The sequence below is a fragment of the Equus przewalskii genome, chromosome 21, assembly GCF_037783145.1.
Source record: "Equus przewalskii isolate Varuska chromosome 21, EquPr2, whole genome shotgun sequence".
Lineage (NCBI taxonomy): Eukaryota > Metazoa > Chordata > Mammalia > Perissodactyla > Equidae > Equus > Equus przewalskii.
In genome coordinates, this window is record NC_091851.1 from 26,844,708 (window position 1) to 26,866,557 (window position 21,850).

At 51.4% G+C, this 21,850-nt stretch overlaps 1 protein-coding gene across 6 annotated transcripts in view; it reads left to right on the plus strand.

The window, feature by feature from the left end:
* Window positions 1-21,850, plus strand: part of DLGAP4 (DLG associated protein 4) — a 202,626-nt gene that overhangs the window by 74,242 nt on the left and 106,534 nt on the right. For 2 of the 6 annotated variants that reach the window (XM_070588274.1, XM_070588275.1), the window contains one exon: window positions 12,230-12,406. The exons of the other annotated variants lie outside the window; for them this stretch is intronic. The gene's annotated coding sequence lies outside the window, so the exon portion shown is untranslated. Of the gene's footprint in view, window positions 1-12,229; window positions 12,407-21,850 lie in introns of those variants that run through there. 6 annotated transcript variants of the gene reach the window in all.

Below are 21,850 nucleotides of genomic sequence, written 5' to 3' on the forward strand. Positions count from 1 at the left end.
TGCTGGGCACTTGACAAATCTGATCAGCCCACCCCCACAACCACAGTGGGAAGGAGTGACTGGTTCCATTTTACAGATGTAGAAGCAGAGAGGAGAGACTTCCCAAGCTTACATAGCTAGAAAGTGATGGAGTTGAGAAAGGCCTTGAGGACCGGAAACCACAGACTTGAACAGCAAGGCTGGAAAGGATCCAGAGGAGGGATGTGACCTGCTGGGAGCATAGAGTCAGCGGCAGGGCTCAGACTGGATTTGGCTTCCTTTAGCATCTTTCCCCTCCCAGGACTGTGGCACCACCACTGTCCCGTCACCACTGGCCTAGGCTCCAGGGAGATGAGAAATTGGCATTGTGTCACAAACTGGAGTTAGGTGTCAAAGAGACCTGAAATTCAAGTCCTGGATCTGCCATCTGTGAGCTGTGTGACTTCAGATAAATCACTTATCCTCTCTGGGCCTGTTTCCCCATGTCTAGCAGAGGAGAAGGGCACTATAATCACTTCCCTGCAGGATGGTACTGAGGATCAGAAGAGACAGTGGGTGGGAAAGGGCTGACAGGTTAATTGTTGTTAGCAGAAATAAGACCCAAATAAGAGAGGGGAGCCCCCCAAGGTGGCACAGTAAGTATCAGAGGATACTTGCAGAGAAGGGCGTAGAACTGCTGCCTTGAACACCAGTACCACTTCCCAATGAGACTGGCAGCCAGGCTGGGGCAGCACCTGGCAGCCCCGGCTGACAGACATTCCTTCAGGCAGGCAGACTCGGGCCCCAGAGCCAAGTGTCCCTGTGGGGGTCGGTGGCCCGGGCCAGCTCTGGCTGTTCCTCCACCAGCCACCCTAACAGCTCCAAGCTTAATATGCCTCACAGGGCTGCCGTCATGCCCAATTAGGCTGTCCTCGGCCACCCTCTCTCCTGGGCCCTGTTGTGACCATCTGAGGCCCTGGACGTGATCATGGCTGCTGCCCTTGGCAGCTGTTTGGCTTTTGGGAGGAGGCAGCCGCCTGCTCTTATGGTCACCTATGGCCTTGGAGATCTGACTCCCCACCCAGCCCAGGAGGCTTTAGTTCCTGGGCTTAGAGATCTGGCTGCACCCTCCCCCTACACCATCCCCTGGCTCCAAGGCCTGGCAGTAAAGCAAAGTGAAGAAGGAAAGGAGGGAAAGATGGCAGGAATGACAGAGGATGGGGGGAAAGGAATTCAGGGAACTAAGCACCAGCAGCCAACCTCCTCAGCAGAGGCTCGTGTCAGCCATCGCACCCACCCCTCCCACATGCACTTTACGAGACGCAGCCTCCTCATCCCCACTCTCCTGTGAAGCTCTCAACAGCCTGTGCAGTCAGCAGAATGCAGGATCATGCCCATGTCACAGACTCCAAGAGATGATGTGACATGGGGTCTGGGGTGAGGGCTTAGTCTGTGGCCAGGGTCAGGGGTCATTCTGGAGCTGGAATCGTGGTGGAGTACTTTTCACGGCAAGGATGCAGCTTGAGGCCTTGGCCGCGTCTCCAGCACCCATCAGCACAGAGCAAGCACATTTGAGCAAGGAAGGAAGGAAAGAAGGAAAAGAGGGAGGGAGGGAAGAAGGAAAAGAAATGCTGAAAGGCATTCCAAATAGAGGGAAGTTTCACAAATCCAAGCTCAGGGGGATTTGAGTGGTTTTCTTACATAAATTTTATCATAATAAATGAAACCTCTGTATTTTGCTTTTTTCTCTTGTGTTTTTGACATGTATCCAAGTACAAGTGGACCTGTAGTTCACTCGTTTCTTCTGCTGAGCAGTATCTGTTGTGTGTTGATACCACATCTGGTCCACCTCCTGCTGGTGGACGTTTCGGCATCTCCAGTTCTTCAGTGTTAGCAGTGTTGCTGTGAACTTCCTTGTGGACGTGCGTTAGTGTTTCTCTGGAAGCAGGATTTTCTGTTTTAATAAATTGCCCTCCAAGGTAGTGACACCACTTTGCACTCCTGTTAGTGACATGTCTGAGTTCCCGTTTCCTCAGCACCTCGCCATCCGTTGATTTATCACTCTTTAATTTTGCCAGTCTGCTGAGAGAACGCATGTCATTTTCGTCAGTGTCACCCGACTACTAGAGAGGTGGAGCTTCGTTATACATTAATGGTCATCTGAATCTCCTCTTCTGCAAAATGCCTCTTCCTGTGCTTTTCCCAGTTTTTTATGGGCCACTTATCTTTCTCTTATTAATTTCTTAAAAAGGTTTATATATGTGGGTATCAATCCTTGTTATGTTGGTTGTTTTCTCTCAGTGTGTTGCTTGTCTTTTAATTTCGTGTCTTTTTCATTCAGAAGTTTAAAATTTTAGTGTAGTAAAGCATCATTTTCCCCTTTATTTGCTTCTACTTCTTTGCAGCTTATTTAAGAAGGCCTTCTATACCCACGGTCATAAAGATGTGCTGCACTTCCTTCTAGTCATTTTCAAGTTTTGTCTTTTATGTTTCCTATTTAGGTCTTTAATCCATCTAGAATTTTATCTCTGCATGTGTATGAAGTAGGGATCTAATTTTACTTTTATTTGGGTAGCCTGTTGTCCCGGCAGCATTAATGGAGTACTCCATCCTTTTCTCACTGACTTGAAATACCATCTCCGTTTTATGTTTGTGCCCTTGTCTTTATGGATCTATTTCTGGGAACTCTGTTCTGTCTCATTGATCCCTTTGTCTATTTCAATTCTACACTAGTTACTGTATCTCCTTGTTTTTTCAACAAGGACTGATTGGCATTTGAGGTAGGACAGTTCTTTCTTGGGCTCAACTGTCCTGCTCATCATCTGTTCTTTAGTAGCGCTGATCCAGTCCTTGGCGCTCACTGCCGCTAGAACTGCCCCCCGACACCCACACTCCCCAGTCACTGTTACAGCCAGAAATGCCCCGACCATTTCCGAAGATGCCCTAGGAGGGCAACCCCAGTGCTGTTGAGAACCACCACAATCGCTGTGTCACGTGGTTTGATACCTGATGGGACAAGCCCCTCCCCACATTCTTGATTCTTCTTTTTCATGATCTCTTTCCAGTCCATTGCCAGAAACGAAATCCATAGTACGATGCTCTGTCAGGTGCCTCTGGAGCCTGGACTCCCTTCAGCCAAAGCAGCCCACTCCTTCTGGGACTCGGGGTCTCTGATTGTTAGAAATTAGTGTCTCACCCTGAGCTGAAGTTGACCCCTTTGTGATCCACTTTCTCCCCAGATCCTGGAGCCCACAGAACACAAGTCCCTCCTCTTGACCCATCCTTCATTGACTTCGGAGAACAGACATTTCCCTTCCACCTCAACTCTTTTCTCAAGACTCCCAAATCCCATAACTCCAGTTTCCTCCAGTGTTCCTCAAGGACTTGGCTTCAGTGGCATGCTTGAGTTTGAATTGGACACACTGGGTTAGAATTCCTGCTCTCCTACCTATTAGCTGTGTGACTCTGGGAAAACCAGCTAACCTCTCTGTGCCTTATTCGTTAAATGGAGATAATAGGCCCTCTACCTCACAGGGTCAATGAGAGATGTAAATGATTCAGAGCGTCGACAAGTCCTGGGCCTGGCAGGGCTGCTCAAGAAGCGATAGCTGTTCACGTTGTTCCTGTGATTATTACTTCTCCGTGAGTCCTGTAGTGGTCGCTGTCCCATGCTCACCCATCAGGAGAGGTGCCCAGAGCTGAAAGGAGCACCCGGCTGGGCTCTGGCCAAGGCAAAGGCCACCATCACCTCCTCTGTCTGAGAAACTGAGGTGGCAGGATTTAGCAGCTGCTGGACTGGTTGTGGGGATGACAAAGAGGAGTGAAGGCTGAATCCAGGGGTTTGGTCTGGTCAATTAGGAGGGTGGAGCTACCATCAGCTGGGATGGGGAGACTCTGGGGAGAGCAGGTTTTCCGGGCCAGGAGTGCTGGTTTGGACATGTCAGGTTAGAGATGCCTGTGAGATGTCCAAGTGGAGATGTTGAGTTGACAGTTGGATACAAGAGTCTGGAGTTCAGGGGAGGGATCTAGGTTAGAGACGTAAATGTGGGAGTCACCAGACCTTCCCAGATCTTTTTCTCTACAATTGCATAGATGTTTTATTTTGTGTGCTTTTCTCATAAATGGAACCATACTCTAGTTGATCTGCAGCCTGCTTTTTTCATGTATCTTATGGTTTGAAGATTTTTTTTTTCAGGTCAGTATGTAGAGATGGACCTCATTCTTTTTCATGGCTGCATAATATTCCACAGTGTGGCTGGAGAGAAGTCATGTCCTCAGTTTCCCACTGTTGGATTCTGGTTGTTTCTTGCCTTCCCCTCTCACTTCCTGTACCATGAGCAACCTTGCAGAGATGTGCAGGTGGGTAGAGTTGCTCTGGCTGGCCTCAGGGCTGAGGAGTTGCTGGTGGCAGCTCCAGACTTACCCATTTTTAATACTTGGCCTCTACCTGAAGGTTTGTTTAAAAAGTTTCTTTGGAAAGTTTGAAAACAAATAATTATTGAGTTGGTCCTTAAACTGGACCTGAGTTCACAGCTGCAGACGGCCTGAGGACCCCCTCCAACCTGGAGATCCCAGCGTTCTGAGGCTGGGGAGATAAGAAGACAGTGGTTAAGGAGGCTGGTTCAGGAATCAGACAGTTCAGGTTCCAGCTCTTTCTTACCTTACGTCCTGGGGCAAGTTACTTCCTTGATTTATGCCTCTGCTCTTCCACCCACAGTGCAGAGGCAACAAGAATGTCCACTGTCCCTTCTAGGAGTGCTGGGGATCCCAGGAGGTAATGAATGCCAAGGCATGGCTTAACTATGTTAGGGCTGAGCACTCTTTCTCTGTGAACCCTAGTATTTCTCATTTCCGGCTATAAGTCTGAACTGTGAAGATTTCCCAATTCATTCATTTTTTCCTTTTCTTCCTCTTTTCTTTTTTTGTATTCTATTATATAAGTAAGAAAAAGAAATAAGAGATCAGGAGAAGAGAAAATACAGAAATGAGATAATTCTAAATTATATTTTGCTAAAAGTAGGCTATAAATTTGCCTCTGAGCTTCTTAGTAGACAAAGAAAAAAGGGAAATACAAGAAGTAGCATGATTAACAGTGCCCTTGAAAGGAACAGAAGGCAGTTAATTCCTCAGGTGTGTGCAGAGTGACAATGTCTTCAGTGCCATTCATGTGGTAAGTACAGTAACGGTGGGGCCACTACAACTCTAGTCTCCAAAGGATCTGAGGTTGGAGGGCCTGCGATTATGGGACCCTGGAGGCTGGCATACCAAGGGGTGGGTAGTGGAGCCTGAGCTCTTGGTGGGGGAGACAGCCAGGCTCACACTTACCCCTCTGCATGGCACAGGGGGCTTCAGGCTGACATGGGGGCTCAGAAGTATGCAAAGTGGACCAAGCGGCAGTGAATTTCAGCACAGGAACGTTTCATGGAGGAGGTGGTATTTACCCTGGGCCTCGAAGGCCGAGTAAGACTTTGACCACTGGAGATGAAGGTGGAGGTCATGAGATCCCCACCAGGTCCTGCCTGGGGAAAGAACATCAGTTCATGGGCTCTCATAGATAAAGGGAACTTAGAGACTTGAGTTCAACTGCCCTCCCCATGACAGGAAAACTGAGCCCCAGAGAAGGCAGGGATGAACCTGAAGTCACAGAGAGGCAGGGACACAGCAGGCCTCTGACCCAAGCCTCCTGACCAAGGCTAGTTCTCCCCACCCCACCCCCACCCACCAGCACTCCTGCTCTGGGTTCTGAGTCGCCTCCTGCAGGGTTATTAACCACCTACTGCCTGCCACGTGGTGTCCTCTTGTATTAACTCCCACACTGTGACTTACACAGGCCCAGAATAGCAGCCCCATAAGGGGGGCCATGTGTGCCTCTGCTGCGCTCCCCTCTAGTCTGACTGAACTTCTCACGGTCACAGCCCCTTCTCCAAGACAGAGCCGAGTCCTGGATCTGGGCCTCTGTGTCCTTGCAAGAGAACTGGCTTGTCCCTGAGTAAGACTTGGCTATAAGAGGTGAAGTACCTACCTGGGGAGTCCTGGATGCACACTGAGCCCTGTCTTTGATCCCAGTCTAAATCTGGACTCTAGCCCCAGACTGGGCCCTGACCTTGACCCAAGACTGAACCCTCACCCTTTCTCCAGACTGAGCCCTGACCCTCGCCTCAGACTGAGTTCTGACGTTGGCCCAGATGCTTGGCAGCTGGCGACATGAATAGTTGGGGTCAGCTCTTCCCCTCTTAACTGCTAGAAACTCAGTTGAGGACCCCTCAGTAAAGACCAGTGGTTCCTGACTCAGATTGTGCCCTGAGAGTTCCGTCTCAAAGACCTGCCCCCAACATGCTGGCCTTGGCCTCAGTGGCCTGGGGACCAGCATCTGTGGGTGATAGACATCCATTCAGTCCCTTCCGCTCTGACCATGACCTCTGCATCCCAAAATGGGGTGCCAGCACAGCTGAAACCCTCCCTCCCCGTCCTCCTAATTTGCCTCCTATCTAATTCCCCATTCCACGTGATCCATGGTGAGGGCTGAGATATTTATAAAATCTGTGTCCTTCATGATAAAGCCAGCCCCAGGGACCAGGGCCAGAGCAGCTCTCTTCATCCTCTAAAGCTCCAGAAACTTCAAACTGCAGCCACTGCAGAGGGCCCTCATCATGGTCCACCTGAAGTCACCGCTCCTGCATTTCGGGGCTGTCCCCTCTCTTGCATCCTGCCACACCTGGAACACTGTTCCCAGCAGCCGCCAACCCTGGCCGAGCGGAAGGGGCCGGGCACTGGAGGCAGGCAGCAACTCTACCTCCCGCCTGTGAGTCGCTCCCCATCTCTAAGCACCAGTCTCTCTGTCTTGCAAGTGGGAACAGTGGCCCCTGAGTCCATGGTTGGGGAGTGGGGTTCAATGAGGTGCAAAGTGCTCAGCACAGGGCCTGGCAGAGAGGAGCTGCTTAACCCCATCCCCACCACGGCCAGCGCCGTGTGAGCAAGTGGGCAGGACCCACTATGCTTTCCCACAGCTGTCACAGTAACTGAAGGTGCACCATTGGGTCGTCTAGAAATCTCGGGGAAAACACAGATCACCCTGGAAGGGAGGCAGCTTGAGGCTGCCCTTTCAAGGAGTTGCAAAGGCTCTTGGGAACATCCTCACTTCATGAGGTCATGGAGTGATAGATAGGGGGAGTGACTTGGGGTTTGTGCCTCTGAACAGTCCTTTATGCCAATACCACCTTCGCCAATAGGTCAGAGGCCTCAGAGGTCTTCCAGGCCACCCCTCCCCAGGGCAGACCCCCTCCTCCAATTCTGCCAGCATTCCTCTAGCCTCTGCTTGCATTCCAGTTCACCCTCTGCCAGGCAGCTCCTTGCACTGTTGGGATTTTTCTTAGATTTGTGCCAAAATCTTTCTCCCTGTAATTTCTACCCTCTTGTCGAGATGCTTCCACTTGGAACATTTGTTGTGGAGGCTAGCCCTGTCCACTGGGCTCTGAAGACTCACAGGAAGAAAGCTCGACATGCTCCCTGCTGTCAAGGAGTTCACAATCCACTTTTAGTCAGATGGACCTGGGTTCTAATCCTGACTCCACTGTCATTTGCTGTGTGACCTTCGGCAGGTCATTTAACCTCTATGTCCTCATCTGTAAAATGGTGGGCATGCAAATGACATAAGGTGATGCCTATGAGGCTCCCAGGATGGGGCGTGACGTGTGATTGGAACTCGATAAGTGGTTGGCTGCGAGGATTTAGGTTGAGGGCAGCATGGCCTAGGCTACAGTGGACACCTGCCCAAAGATGGGGAAGTGGCCCACGCTTGGGCAGGGGCACAGCTCTGAGAAGGTGGTGCAAAGCCAGGACGTGATCAGCCAGGCAGATAGAGGTGGAAGGCTCTCCCGGCAGTGTGAGCTGCCTGCTGAGTAGAGGTCTGGAGGCCTGACAGGCGCAGGCTGGCCTGGTGACGGAAAAATGGGTGAGTAGTGGCGGTTGAGGCTGGAGAAACCGCTTGAGTCATGGCACAAAGGACCCTTGTTATTGGGCTGTGGAGTTTGGGCTCCAGCCTCTGGTCACTGTGGAGGCAGGGAGAGGTTAGGAGGCGTGGTGAGGTGGTGTAGACTCAAGGCGCTGGACTGGAATAACCCTCCTGACGGGTGATGGTGGCCAGGCCAGGGTCTGAGGCAGCAGGGATGGAAAGAGACAGGCAGATTTGAGAGTTGTCTCAGAGATGGAACCTCCAGACCTGGCCAGTGGGCTGGTGTTGGGTGGGGGGGGTGGGGGGGTGCGGCTGATGGAGCAAGACAAGGGGGTCAAGGGGACCTCAGCATCCAGCTCAGGTGCTGGGGCTGCCACTAAGATGGGACACGGAAGGAGCAGGTCTGCCAGAGGAGATCTGGAATTCACTTCAGATGTGTTGAGTCTCAAATGCCTGGTTGACACGCAAGGGGAGGCGGCCAGGAGGTGATGGATCCTCGGGGTTACTGGGCGTTCATTCACTCATTCATTTATGCATTCTTCTACCTAACGCACACTCATTGAGCACCTCCTACGTTTCAGGCACTGTATCAGGCCCCAGGATATTGCAATGGACAAGATGCAGCCCCAGCTACCGTGAGGTTCTCAACCTAGTGGAAGAGACAGACGATAAGCAAAATAAATGAACAAATGCTCTGAAGATAAACCTGGATGACATGAGAATGCAGGAGGACCACCACTCTAGATGGGGAGGGAGCTCAGGCAGGCCTCTCTGAGGAAGTGATGTGTGGGCCAAGCCCTGGATAAAGGGAAGCAGCAGCCACGTGAGAGTCTGGGCAGAGCACTCCTGGTGGAGGGAACGGTCAGTGCAAAGGCCCTGAGGTGGGAAAGTATCCCATGTCCCAGGGAGAAAAAGGAGGCCAGGCTGAGGGCTGTAAATGGGGGACAGGGATGATCAGGACGGAGTGTGTGGCCTCCGTGAGGAGTTTGGTTTTGGTCTGGAACCCAGGGGTAGGGTTGGAGTGGGACTGGAGAGGCTAGGAGTCTTCTGGACAGAATGGGTGGTGATTAAAATCCTAAGGGGGACAAGGTGCACCAGGGAGAGGGGCTTGAATGGGAACAGTGGCCTGGCCAAGTGCCCGAGGAGGGCTGCACATGCCCCCCTGGGCCTTGGCGTCAGAGAGACCTGAGTGAGAACTCAGATCCCTCACTCACTCGCCGTGTGGTCTGGGCGGGTCCCCTCACTGAGCTCCCTCAGCTGTTCAGTGACAGCATTGATACCTGTCCCCCAGGGTGTGATGGTGACCGAGAAAAGGGCTGCTGACCCATGAAGTGCTGTGCATTTGGGAGGCGCAGTGGTGAGCTGGAAGTCCAGCCCTCTTGGTGAGCTGGGGAGGGGGCTGGCCTGGATTTCTGGACTTGTTTCCCCACCTCCGAGATCTCCAAAGGTGGAGCCCTAGAGAGCACTGTGGGGAGAGCCCTGTGTGGTGTGACTGGTGCCACAGGTCTGGGTGGGCCAGCAGCCATGAGCACTGACTGGGCTAGAGCTTGTTCCAGCCCCAGCCTGGAGATGGGACCCCAGGCCCCTTAAAGGAGCTGATGAGCAAAGTGAGAAACTGAGGCAGAAGCCAGCACGTGAGAGAGAAGGAAAGGGAAGGAGACTCCGTTTATCCAATACCTACTACGTGTCTGCACCTCTTGTGGCACTTTACACATGTTCTCTTGAAATTAGGAGTCTCCGTTGTTCAGATGAGGAATGAGCCTCAGAGAGTGAGGTGACCTGCCCAATGTCACACAGTGAATGAGCATATTCCAAACCTAGCCTGTCTCTCAGCCAGCCCTGAGGCGGCTGGGGAGGGGGCTCAGGGACTCGTCCTCTCGCCAGGCCCCAGTCTCGGCCCCGGACCCTACTGTACACACAGGGAAGGTGGACTTCCATGGCATACCTCCATCCCCATGCCACACTGGCCTTCTCTCTCTTTCCCTGAACCTGTGACTCTTTTGCTGGCCTCGGGACCTTTACACACACTGTCCCCTGCCTGGAACTCTCTCACACACACGCACAAACACACATCTCATCTTGTCAATTTCTACTCATCCTTCAGACCTCAGATCAAACCTCACTTTCTCCAGAAGCCTTGTCTGACTTTCTCTCCTTAAAGGCTCTCCTTGACCCACTTAGCCCGTCTCTGAGCTCTGGTCACTGCTGTCACTTCCATCCATCTGTGAGGGTTTCTCTTTGTGATCTCTCTCCTCTGACAGACTGGCTGGTTGCCCCTAAGGGTGGGGACCATGTTTCTCATGGTTTCTACAGGGCCTAATGCAGAATAGGACCACAGGAACTCTGGTTGGGGGTGCTGCTCTGTCCCTCTGCCTGTGGGGTGTGGGGGCAGAGGGACAGAGGAGCCCTGGCCCTTCTGGTCCTCCTGGGTACCTGTCCCTACTCTGCTCCTGACACTGATTCCATAGCCCCATCTCCTCTGGGGTGTGACATCAGTCATCAAGTGGCTTCTGAGACGAGCTGGGATTGCGTGGTCTCTGTGGTGCGTGTGTGTGCACGTGGCCCTGGATGCACGCACGTGTGCACACGGGCCTCCGTGAGTAACTCCAGTCGTGCTTCCAAATGCTGTCTCCATGGAGAGGCCGCCCCCACCAGTCGCAGCCCCAGGTGGCTTGCCTCTGCCACCCCTTCCGGCTCCCCTCACAGCTTCTCCATGACCCAGATTCGACCTACCTCACCTCCCACATCTGCAAGGCTTTGGCTTCTGAGAGCTCGGGGCTCAGGGGCCTCTCCCCAGACACACCTCTCAGTCAGGATCGGCTCCAGGTTCCAGCAATGCTTGTTGAGGCCACATGGAAAGAGAGTGGGCACTGGCATGTGACTGCCTGGGCAGGAGTCTGGTTGCTCTACCCTGGTTGTGGGGCCTGAGGATAATGACAGCTTGTTCTGGCGATCCAGTCCTTAATGTGGCCCATGGGACCCTACATGATCTGCCCCACCTCTTACAACTCCCCCTTGCTCCCGCTGCTCCAGCCACGCTGGCCCCCTTGCACTAAGCCCCTCACCCAACACACACTCACAGACTGACACACTCTCATGCTCACGTGCTCTGACATACACTCTCACACTCACTCTGACGCATTCCCACACACTCACACTTGCTCACACACACGCACAGCAGCTGCACTCCCACTTTTGCACCTGCTGTTCCCCCACCTGGAAAGTTCTTTCCCCAAGTACCTGCAGGGCTCACCCCTCACTTCTGCCCAATTATTGCTTTTCCAGAAGCCTTTCCTGACTTCCCATCACACCTGTTCTCTTCACCTGCTCTAATTTGCTTCCAAGAAGGTATTTTCCCAACATTGTAAGGTATAATGTATTATATACATTATTTACATGTATACATTATAATACATGTATTATAAACATTATTATATAATTATTATATTATACACATTACGCACGTTTGTCTATTGTCTGTCTCCCCGTAGTGTGGAAGCTCACTGGGGGCAGGAACTTGGTCTTTGCTCGGTACCCTAGAGCCCTGATTGCCTGGTACACAGTAGGTGCTCAGGAAATATCTGTCCAGTGAATGAGTGAGTGAACCTGAAACACATGGGATTGTAGCTCTCATGGTTATCGCCGCCATTTTTCACCCTGGAGTGTGGTCGGAGCTCGGCGAATGGTGGTCGGCTCGCCACTGGGTACTTCCACACATCTTCTCACTCGGGACCCTCACAATCATTTCCGTGAGGTAGGCACAAATATTATTATTCCCACTTTCCAGAGGAGGGTACAAGGCTTTGAGAGGTGCCGGACTCCCTGAGGCTGGCCAGGCTGAAGCGCTTGGAGCCCAGGCCTGCCTGGGCCCAGCCTCCAAGCCCAGCCCTTGCTGCCAGCTCCAAGGTCGCCACCTGCAAATGCAGCAATCTTGGGAACCCGGTTTAAATAGTCTTATGGCAGCGGGCACTCCAGTCCACTGAGGAAGGAAGCAGCTCCATGCAGAGGGGAGAGGCTGGGCCCCCGGGGCTGGAGCCCTGAGTTCCAGTCCCAGGTTGGGACTTCTCTTTGCTGGGTGACCTCAGGCCAGCATCTGCTCCATAGCCCCCTGGGAGTGCGGTGAGTGAGGTCACTCAGCCAACTCAAGACCTCCTCCAGGTCTAACATTTGTGGGTCACACACACACACACGCTCCAGGACCCCATGAGGGATAGGATTGAGGAGGTTTGACCTCCTTCTGGGGTAATTCCAGGGGCCCAGTGAAGACCTTGCACCCCAAATGCAATCTTAATCAGCCTCGGTTTCTTCATCTATAAACAGGGCCCCTCCCAAGCTCAGCCCACTGTCCCAGTCAAAGGATTCAGAGGACGGAGGATGGCCTTTGTGAGCTGTGCCCTTTTGAGGAACGACAACCCACCAGCAGTGACCCCTGTCTTAGAAAGTTGACCTGTGCCCCAGGGAGGAGTTGCCAGAGAGAAAAATCCTGAGGCTCTGGAGGTGAGGGGACTATCCGTCTTTATTACCATATTAGAAGTAACTGAACTGAGGCTTGAATTTGGGACATGATTTCTCTAAACTGGTACGAAGCAGATTATGAAAATATCAGCAGGGAGGAGGGTGTGTTCCCTTGACAGGCACACCTGACCTCACACTTTTCCCTGAGGCTGCCCTGCTCTCCCTCACCTTGGGGCTCGAGGTCAGTGCACATGAGGTTGCCCAAGAGCTTGTTAGAAGATGTAGGTTCTGGGGTTTCACTCTATTTAGACTCAGATGGCCTAAGCGATCTGATATAGTGGTCTGGAAACCCAACTTGAGAAAGACTGACACTGAAAACGGAAGAATGGGAAACCAAAACTGTTGTACCCACAACATGCATTCAACTGATGCTTACTACAACCCACCAGCACTGAGCCCTGTGCCAGCCTGTGCTGGGACCCAAAGATGCCCCCAGTGTGATGGAGGACACAGATGTGGAACTTGACAAGCAATCCCTCCCTTCTACCTTCTTTGGATTTATTCTGGTGGTGTTTTCCTAATTTCTTAATTTAGATACTTGTATTATTTTCAGTCTGCTTTTCTAATATAAACACTTAAGGCTATATATGTCTCTCTAGGTACTGCTTTAGCTGCATCCCACAAATTCTGATATATTGTATTTTCATTATCATTCAGTTCTAAATGTTTTCTTATTTCCCTTTTGGTTTCTTCTTCAATCCATGAGTTATTTAGAAGTAAAATTTTCAAACATATGGGCAATGGCAATTTTAAGTTATCTTTTGTTATTGCTTTGTGGTTTTAAAAAATTGTATGCATGATACTGTTTCTTTGGTGTTTGTTGAGACTTATGGCCAGTTTTTGTAAATGTTTCATACATGTTTGAAAAGAGCATGGATTTTCTAATTATTGGGGTCAGGATTTTCTACATGTTCTTAATGTTCAGTGTCAATTCTGTTGTGTTAGAGAGAACCAAGGGCTGTGGGAGCCAAGAGGAGACTCCCGACCCAGCCTGTCTGTCTCTGGGAAGGCCTCTTGGAGGAGGTACTATTTAAAGAAATAAGTGTTAGCCAGGTAGGCAAGACAGAAAGAGTATTCCACCCACCGGGAACAGCATGGGCACAGGTGTGGAGGTAGAGAGTAACTTGGAAAATGGAGACGCTGATAGAACTTGCTAGGAATCCAGGGAAGGGCAGATGAGTCTTGGTGAGGTGGTAGAGTCAGAGAGTAAGGTTTGTTGGAAGACATATTGATCCTAGGTTGCTGGGATGAGTCCAGTTTCAACTAACATAGTTTGTACAGAAGGGCATGTCAGGTGGTAGGAACTGGGTGAGCAATAACACGAAGTCCAGCTAACATCTATTGAGCTCTTACTACCTGCCTGGCACTGTGCTAAGCCTTCTACATGGATTAACTCATTTAATCCCTTCAATGGCTCCATGAAGTAGATACCATTATCATCTCCTTTTTACAGATGAGAAAACAGAAGCCAGAGAGGTTAAGTAAGTTGCCCCAGGTCACACAGCTCCAAAGTGGTGGAGCCAGGATTTGAAGCGAGCCAGATACAGTCTGACTTTAGCTCTTACACTCTTAGCCACTACACTGCCATCTCCTAGGTATCATAGGAGGTTGTTTGGGGATGACATGTGGCCCACTGTGACTGGGCTTGGATTACCTGAGACAGGACTGGGCTGAAATGCACAGGCTAGATAAGATGAGGGTTTTATACTCAAGAGAACTGGTTTCCATTGCTGACTATTCCCAGCAAGTCACTTCTGCTCAAAAAGCTTTGATTTTCTTATCAATAAAATGGGTCTGATACCCCCTGCCCTGCCTGCCTCAAGGATCAGATAAGATCGTGTGTGCTTTGCAATCTCTGAAGGGCTCTGTACACGTGTGTTATTGTTGGGCCAACTCAAGGAGGGCCAACGTCGGGCCAAGGGAGGGGGTTTGCCTTCTGTCAGCGGTGAGGAGCCACGGGTGGGCTCTGAGCTGGGGAGGGGCGTGGAAACCTGAGCCTGAAACTAAAAGAATCTTGCACATCCTTCATTCAGCTCTGTTAAATTCAAGAAATATTTGTAAGAGTTGAATGAGTTTCAACACCGAGCCAAGTTTCAACTCATGATCCAATTCCAGTGGGCTGCAGAGAGAACCAGCTTGAGGATTCTAGGCCTTGTCCGCTCACTGAGAAAGTGACTTTTCAATTAGCCATGTCTGCCGCGGGCCCAGGAAACAGCAGTGGTGGCAAGCTCTATATCTGCCCCTCAGGCTCTGGTCCAGAGGCTCCCAAGGGGACAGCACTGCCCCGCAGGGACCATTTTTGTTACCGCAGTAATTAGGCAGGCACTGCCAGCATTCAGAGGGCAGAGGACTGGGAATGCTCTGGCCAGCCCCTCACAATCAAGACTTGTCCCAGTGGCATCCCACATGACTTTGAAATGTCCTGCCAGCCATTCCAGCAGGCAAAAAAGATATGTTTCTAATTCCCTTAGCTTGTCGGCTGACTATGTTTCATATACATGCGTGAAGTGTTTTCTGTATATTTAATATACCCGGAATTATCCGGGAATGTCACCATTATGGATACAAGGAAAGGATGTGCTTCGCCTGTATGTTCAGAACTTTACCAAGAGTGGATCAGTGTTTTAGACAAATCACAGCCCCTCTGGCTGTGGTGCTCGTGGTGTTTGAGGAGCTGATTCAACAGCATATCTTTCTCTGTCTGCATTCGTAGCTCCCACTGAAGCTGCATGTAGGTGCCAGCATCTGAGTCCTTCATTATACCTTCCAGTGGAGTTGTGCCCCAGCATTTATGCTTTATAATATGGTACATTGTAAATTACTTTCCTTCCACTTCTCTATTTCAGTTAAGATGTATTTTTTTTAATTATGTGTGTAGGTAGGTAATATTATCTATGAATTTCATTCCAGGATAATAAAGGGGGACATTATCGAATATTTGCTATAAAAATGGGACTTGGAGTCTGATGGGTTTGGATGGGGTTGAGAATTACTGCTGTAGCTTAACCCCTTCCTTTCATGGGGAAACCGACGTCCAGGGAGGGAAGAGGCTTGCCTAAATTCCTGTGGAAAGTGGGAGGCAGGACTTGAAGCTTATACTCTAGGAAGATTTGTCTGACTTTGGAGTGGGGAGACGTGGAGGCAGGAGACCAACGAAGCACCTGGGGCAGGAGAAGGGGGACGAGAGGAGGGGGGGCGGCTGTGGCAATGGGGACGAAAAAGATGGCACAGAGTTCAGAGATGATTTGGAGGCCAGGCAGGCGTGTGTCACAGGGCACTGGAGGATGCTGGAGGTGGTGGGAGGGGGTGTACCTTTAGTTCTTGAGGAATTCCTCCCTTTGCCAGAAGAACTGGCCATCTCTGCTGGGAACCTCAAAGGAAATCAGGCCACCCCACAGAGAAGTGACACAGATCTCCTCCTGCCACCTGCCGCAGAGCAACCAGAGGCCCAAACTGGGCCCAGCCAGTCAGGCAGCCTGAGGCCACACCAGCTCCCACCCAGTCCTGGGTGGCAGAGGCTTCTGCTCCCTGGGAAAATGATGTGTCTGTTCTGAGAAACCGCATATCCTACAATGAATCCAATTAGGTTTCATAGGCACATGAAAACGCGATCCTTCTCAAATGTCCTCTGCAAACCTCCTGCCACAGATAAATATTTTATTCCATTCCAAGCAGTCCTAGGCAGAATATCAAGCAGCCTCCAGCCGTCTCCCTGGCGGGTCCAGACAGTCCTGGCCAGAGAGGGGGTTCTGAGCAGAGAGATGGAGCCCTGAGTCTGTGCCGTGCGCTGCTGCTTTAGCCCTCGCATGACCTCGGGCAGGTCACTTTTCCCTCCTGAGAATTGCGTGGCCTCCCTTGCAGGATCGGTTTGCAACAACCCCGTCCTGCTTCTCTCCTCCCCCCACAGTTCTGAGCAAGGAGCTGGGCACGCCAGAAGCTCGTGTTCATTCGTCTGACAAATAGTCATTGAGTAGCTGCTGTGCCCAGCTCGTGGCTGGTGTAGGGACACAGCCGTGAACAAGACAGGCCAACCCCCGCCCTTGCAGAGCTCCTGACTGAGAGGAAGGGGCAGAAATCAACACGTAAACAAAGACTGCATTCGACAGAGATGAGTTTTGTGAAGGACGCAGTCAGGCTGCTGTGTTGGAGAAAAACAGGGAGCACCTACTGTGGACTGAAGGGTCGGCCCTCCCGGAGGCCAAGAGCTGAATTGGGAAAAGTATTCCTGACAGAGGGCTCAGCAAGTGCAAAGACTCAGATGTGAGAAAGTGCTTGGTGGGTCTGAGGATCAGGAAAACCAATGTGGTGAGAGCTGAGTGAGCGATGGGGAGGGAGGTAGGAGAGAAAGCTGGAGACCACGGCAGGCCCGAGTATGATGTCGAGTTCATGCTACATCTCTGATCAGCAGGTGAATTGTGAAATCGTTCACAACTGCAGATGAGCCGGGCTGGGAAGATACACATCACCCTGGTGGGAAGAGCACTGAGTCAGTGCATTTGGGGTCCAGGTTCCCTGCTGGAGCTCTGCTGATGAGAACACGCTGGCAGAAAGGGACTGCCCCTTACCCAGGATATCTCTCGACATGGGCAGAGTCGTTTGGGGTTCAGATCTCAGCTCCACCACTTACCATCTGCGCAAGTCACTTCACTTCTCTGGGATCAGTTTCCTCCTCTGTAAAATGAGGCATAATCTCACCTCCCCTGCAGGACTGTTAAATGGGCGAATGTATGTCAAGTGTCTGGTGGATCATATGGCCCAATGAATGAAATAGTTGCTGTTATTATGCTGTCTCATCTTCATTACGTTAACTCATTTACTCCTCCTAATGACCCTCTGTTACTGCACGTGTCTTACAGTGGCTCAGAGAGGGGAAGCAACTTACTCAAGGTCACATAGATAGAGGATAGAGGACAGAGGAACTGGGATTCAAACCTAGATCTTCCAGATTCTGTAGGTGGTATTACTTCCTTTTGGCCACTCAGGTCTGTGATAAACTGGACCACGGCTTGAAGAGAAAGCACAGAGTGCTTGGGGACCTGGAGCCTCATCCTCTGAGAAAGGAAGCCAGAAAGTGGGGTGGCTGTGTCCAGGGCGGTGCAGCTGGCAGAGGAGGAGGCCAGAGGGGATGCAATCCCTGCGTGGCCAGCCCAGGGTAGAGGGAGCTTGTGTCTTCTCTAATCCTATAGGGCAAAGCTGGGGCCAAGGAGGAAACCCCTGGGAGACAAATAGTCTGAGCTGCCCAGTGGTAGAGGAGATGGCTTTGTGAGGTAGTCAGCTGCCCATCCCTAGACATATGCAAGCAAAAGTCAACACGTTTCCAGAGGAGATTTGTATTGGTTATCTATTGCTGCATAACAAAGTACCCCAAACTGTAGCAGCCTGAAACGACAATAAACATTTATTATCACATGGTTTCTGTGGGTCAGGAATTTGGGAGCAGCTTAGCTGGGTGGTTCTGGCTCAGGGATTTCTCAAGATGTCAGCCAGGGCTGCAGTCATCTGATGGCTTGACTGGGACTGGAGGATTTGCAGCTCATTACAGGACTGTTGGCAGGAGGCTTCCATTCCTTGCCATGCAGACCACTCCATAGGGCTGCTTGAGTGCTTTAATAACTTGGTGGCTGGCTTCCCCCAGAGCAGGAGATCCAAGAGAGCAAGACGGATATGGCAATGTCTTTTATAACCTAGCTCTGGAAGTCACATATGGTCATTTCCACAATATCCTATTGATTACATAGGTCAACCCTAGTCAGTGTGGGAGGGGACTGACTATCCAAGGATGTCAGTACCAGGAGATGAGACTCACTGGGGACCATCTTGGAAGCTGGCTATCACAAGATTGGACTATGAAACCTTAACTGTACTTTCCAGCATCAGGTGTCCCCTCCAAACCTCAGTTTCCCCATCTGTACAGTGGGGGTTAGATTTGGTGGTTTGCAAGAGTTCCTGCAGGTCTGTGGTAGGGTGAACCCTGGCTCAGTATGTCAGGTCAGCTGCAGAGCCCCCGGTGGTGGAACCCAGGAGCTGGGCACACAAGAGGGGATAGTGGAGGCCTGTGGTCACCCCAATCACCGAGGGACACTGAGGTAGGCTGTAGGATGTTCCCCCAGAGGATGCCATCCCCAGGCCCTAGGCCACCTCTGATGTGATAAAGGGGGCGTCTCAGGGGCAGGTAGGCTGCAACTGGTGTATCCCTCTGCTCCCAAGAAGTCCCACATAAAATTTAGATAACTTATTTAGAAAATACTAAAATGCTCAACATCATTATAAGATCCTTAGGTTGATCTAGAGAGAAATTCTTCCAAGGTTCAAGCATTTTTTAAAACCAAATTATGATTGATTAAAAAAGATAAGGAGTTTTTAAAATTCAGCATGTTTTCTTCACAGAATATGTGGAGGTCCGTTGCTTTAACTGTGTGTATAGGAAAATATTTGTATATTTGGACAGTCACAGCTTCTGTTCCTATTGGTAGAATACTGCAGCTTGTTTGGCTGCAGTTAGATTTGTGTGTACCGCACAACCAGTTCCAAGCACATTTCTGCCCTGTAGATTTCTTAATTTAATAAAAGTACCATTTTTACTATGGCATTATGCTCCATCAAAATTGTATTCCATATTATCGCTATAAAAAAATAAATCACACGCACTATAAAAAAAAAAGAAGAAGGATCCACGTAGGTCAGATCCTATTTCATCCGTCTCCCTTCCCAAAGAGCTTTTCTGAAAGCTTCTCTAGAGAGACAGTGTGTGAGGGGTGGGGTGGAGTGAGGGGAGCAGAGGTGGGCATGCAGACATGGTGGTTCTGTGTGGGATGTTGGTCTCTCCCACGAGACAGCTCTGCTAGTGAGCACTGGCCTAGCTCACAGGAGGTGTTTACAAATATTCGTTGAATGAATGAATGAATGAAGCAGATATGAAAATGAGTAAGCTACCCACCCCGCCTGTGGGGAGCCCCCAGTCTGGTGAGTACCCTGACAGCTCACTCCAGCACACTGGATAGGATGCTCTACTGGCCTGGGAAGGTGTGGGAGCCCCTGGAGGGAGAGACAGCCTTCTGGGCTGCAGGCAAGAGGGGCAGCGGGTGAGCAGGTCAGGGAGCACCTCTGGACGAGGGGGCATGTGAGCCTGGCCCTCTCCAGACTCGGGGAAGGAGAAGGGCATTCGAGGCAGGGGTAACAGCACAGCCTGGAGGGAGCATGAATGGCATGGCGTGGAGATGCTGCTGCAGAAGTGGGCAGGGGCAGAATTGCAAAGGGCCTTGAATGTCGAGGGGAGCAGGGCAGCCAGGGAAAGGTCTTTAGTAAAGGAGGACGTGATTGGAGTCAGGAAGACACGTAGAGTGGTTAAGAGCTTGGACTCTGGACTTACACAGCCTGGGTTCAATCCCGGCTCTGCTGCCAACTGTCTCTGTGACCTTGGGCAAGTTGCTCATCCTGGGTGCCTCAGTTTCCTCATCTGTGAAATGGAGGTGTTGTCAGGGGTTAAAATGAGTTAATATATGTGCTTAAAGCTCTTGGAACAGAGTTGACACGTAGTGAGGCTGTGTAAGTGGTAGTTATTGTAAGCATTGTATACACATGCGAGGGAGGCATGGACCATTTCTGGAAGACCATATGAGAAATTCCCTGGGAGGCCTAGGTGGGAGGGAGACTTGCTATTTTTTAACACATCCTGGGCACGTGCTGTCTTAATAATGATGGTGGACGGGCCAGGGAGGCTGCAGGGGACTGGTTGGACCAGATCTGATGAGGGTCCAGTGTGAAGAGGATGTGGGGCAGGAGGCAAGGGCTGGATTAGGGTGTTGGATGCTGCCACCCTACAATGGCCTGGTGACCTGTTAAATGTGGGAGAGAGGGAGAGGGTGGAGTGGGGGCACCCCAAAGTTGGCACACCCCTAATGGAACATCCAGACCCAAGTGGACACCAGCCCAGGAGCTTCCATGGAGGGGGAACCAAGAAACTTGGTTGGACTCAGGTTGGTCCCTGAGAGAAGAGCCCAAGGTAAGAACAGCTCATGGGGCCCAGGGATGCTCCCTGAAAGGTGCTGAGACAACAATCAAAGCAAATCATTGGTGTCCGTGGGGAGGCTGGGGCTGCTGGCTCAGACTGTGAAGGTCGCTGTTGGGAGCTGGGCCCCCCAAACACAACAGGGAGCTCTGCCCCTCCTCCCACCCATTCAGCCCCTCACCCTGGCGAGGGGGTAGGTGGGGGTGAAGTCTTCACCCTTGAAGTCACATCGGATGAGTCACCCTCACTCTGCAAGGCACAGAATCCCTGCTTTGCTTGGCCTCACAGGTGGGAAGGGGTGACAGGGCACCTGTGAGGGGACCTGGGGGCTGGCCCACGTCAATGACTCTCCTCTTAAAGGGGGAGTGGGGCTCATAGTAGGATGTTTGGATGCCGCAGATGATTCTTGAACCACAGATGGTTCTTGACCTTGAACACAGCTTTTTTAATTACCAGGTACTGTGCCTGACCCCCCTTCCCATCCCTGAGAGAGGAGGGGACACAGCTGAGCCCCCGGCACCTTCACCTGGCAGACCCTGGGATCCCAGACTGTGTGAGCTGTAAGACACCTTGAAGTCCCCCTATTCTAGGCAACCCACATTGTGTAGCTGGGGAAACTGAGGCCCAGAGGCCAGCAGGAGCCAGGCTGAGCTCTCATTGCAGGTAAGGGGCCCAGCCAGGACCAGTCGGCAGGCTTGGCGCTCCAGCTTTCGAGTAGGGGGTGGGGGACAGTGGAAAGCCCGAAGGAATCTGACAGACCTGGGTTCAGATCCTAGCTTTGTTACTTACCAGACAACTCCCCTCACCTGTGAGCCTCAGTTTCCTCATCTTTCAATCAGAATTAATGACACCTCAGTCTGAGAGTTGTGGGGAGGTCAAATGATACCATGTCTTAAAGGGGTGGATGCACAATAGGCCTTCAGTGAGTGATGTTCCCCTTTAAAATGTCGTCCTGAAAGGTTGTTCACTTCTTCCTGCATTGTTTCATTCATTCGTTCACTAGGCTTTTATCAAGCACCTGTTGTATACCAGGCTCTGTGAGGTATGTCAGACTCAGGAGCGTCTTTGTTCTCAAGGAGCTCACAGAGTGTGGGAGAGAGGATTCCAAGTTTGCTGGAGGGGAGACTGAAGCACCACGTGCCCCCGAGGGTCAGAGAAATACAGAGGAGACGGCATTCAGGCTGGGCCCCTGGGATGAGCAGGAGTTCCCTGGGCAACCAAGGCAGGGGGGTTGGGAGGGCCGTTCCAGGCAGAGGAAGCGGCATGTGCAAAGCCATGGACATCTGAAACTAGCGTGTTTGGGGAGCCCCAAAGGGCCCATGTGTGTGGCTTCCAGGTGGGAAGCTGCTAGGGGCAAGGGGCAGGGATCCGGCAAGGACAGCCTAGAGGTCAGGCTGACGGGCTTGGGTTTTATCTCA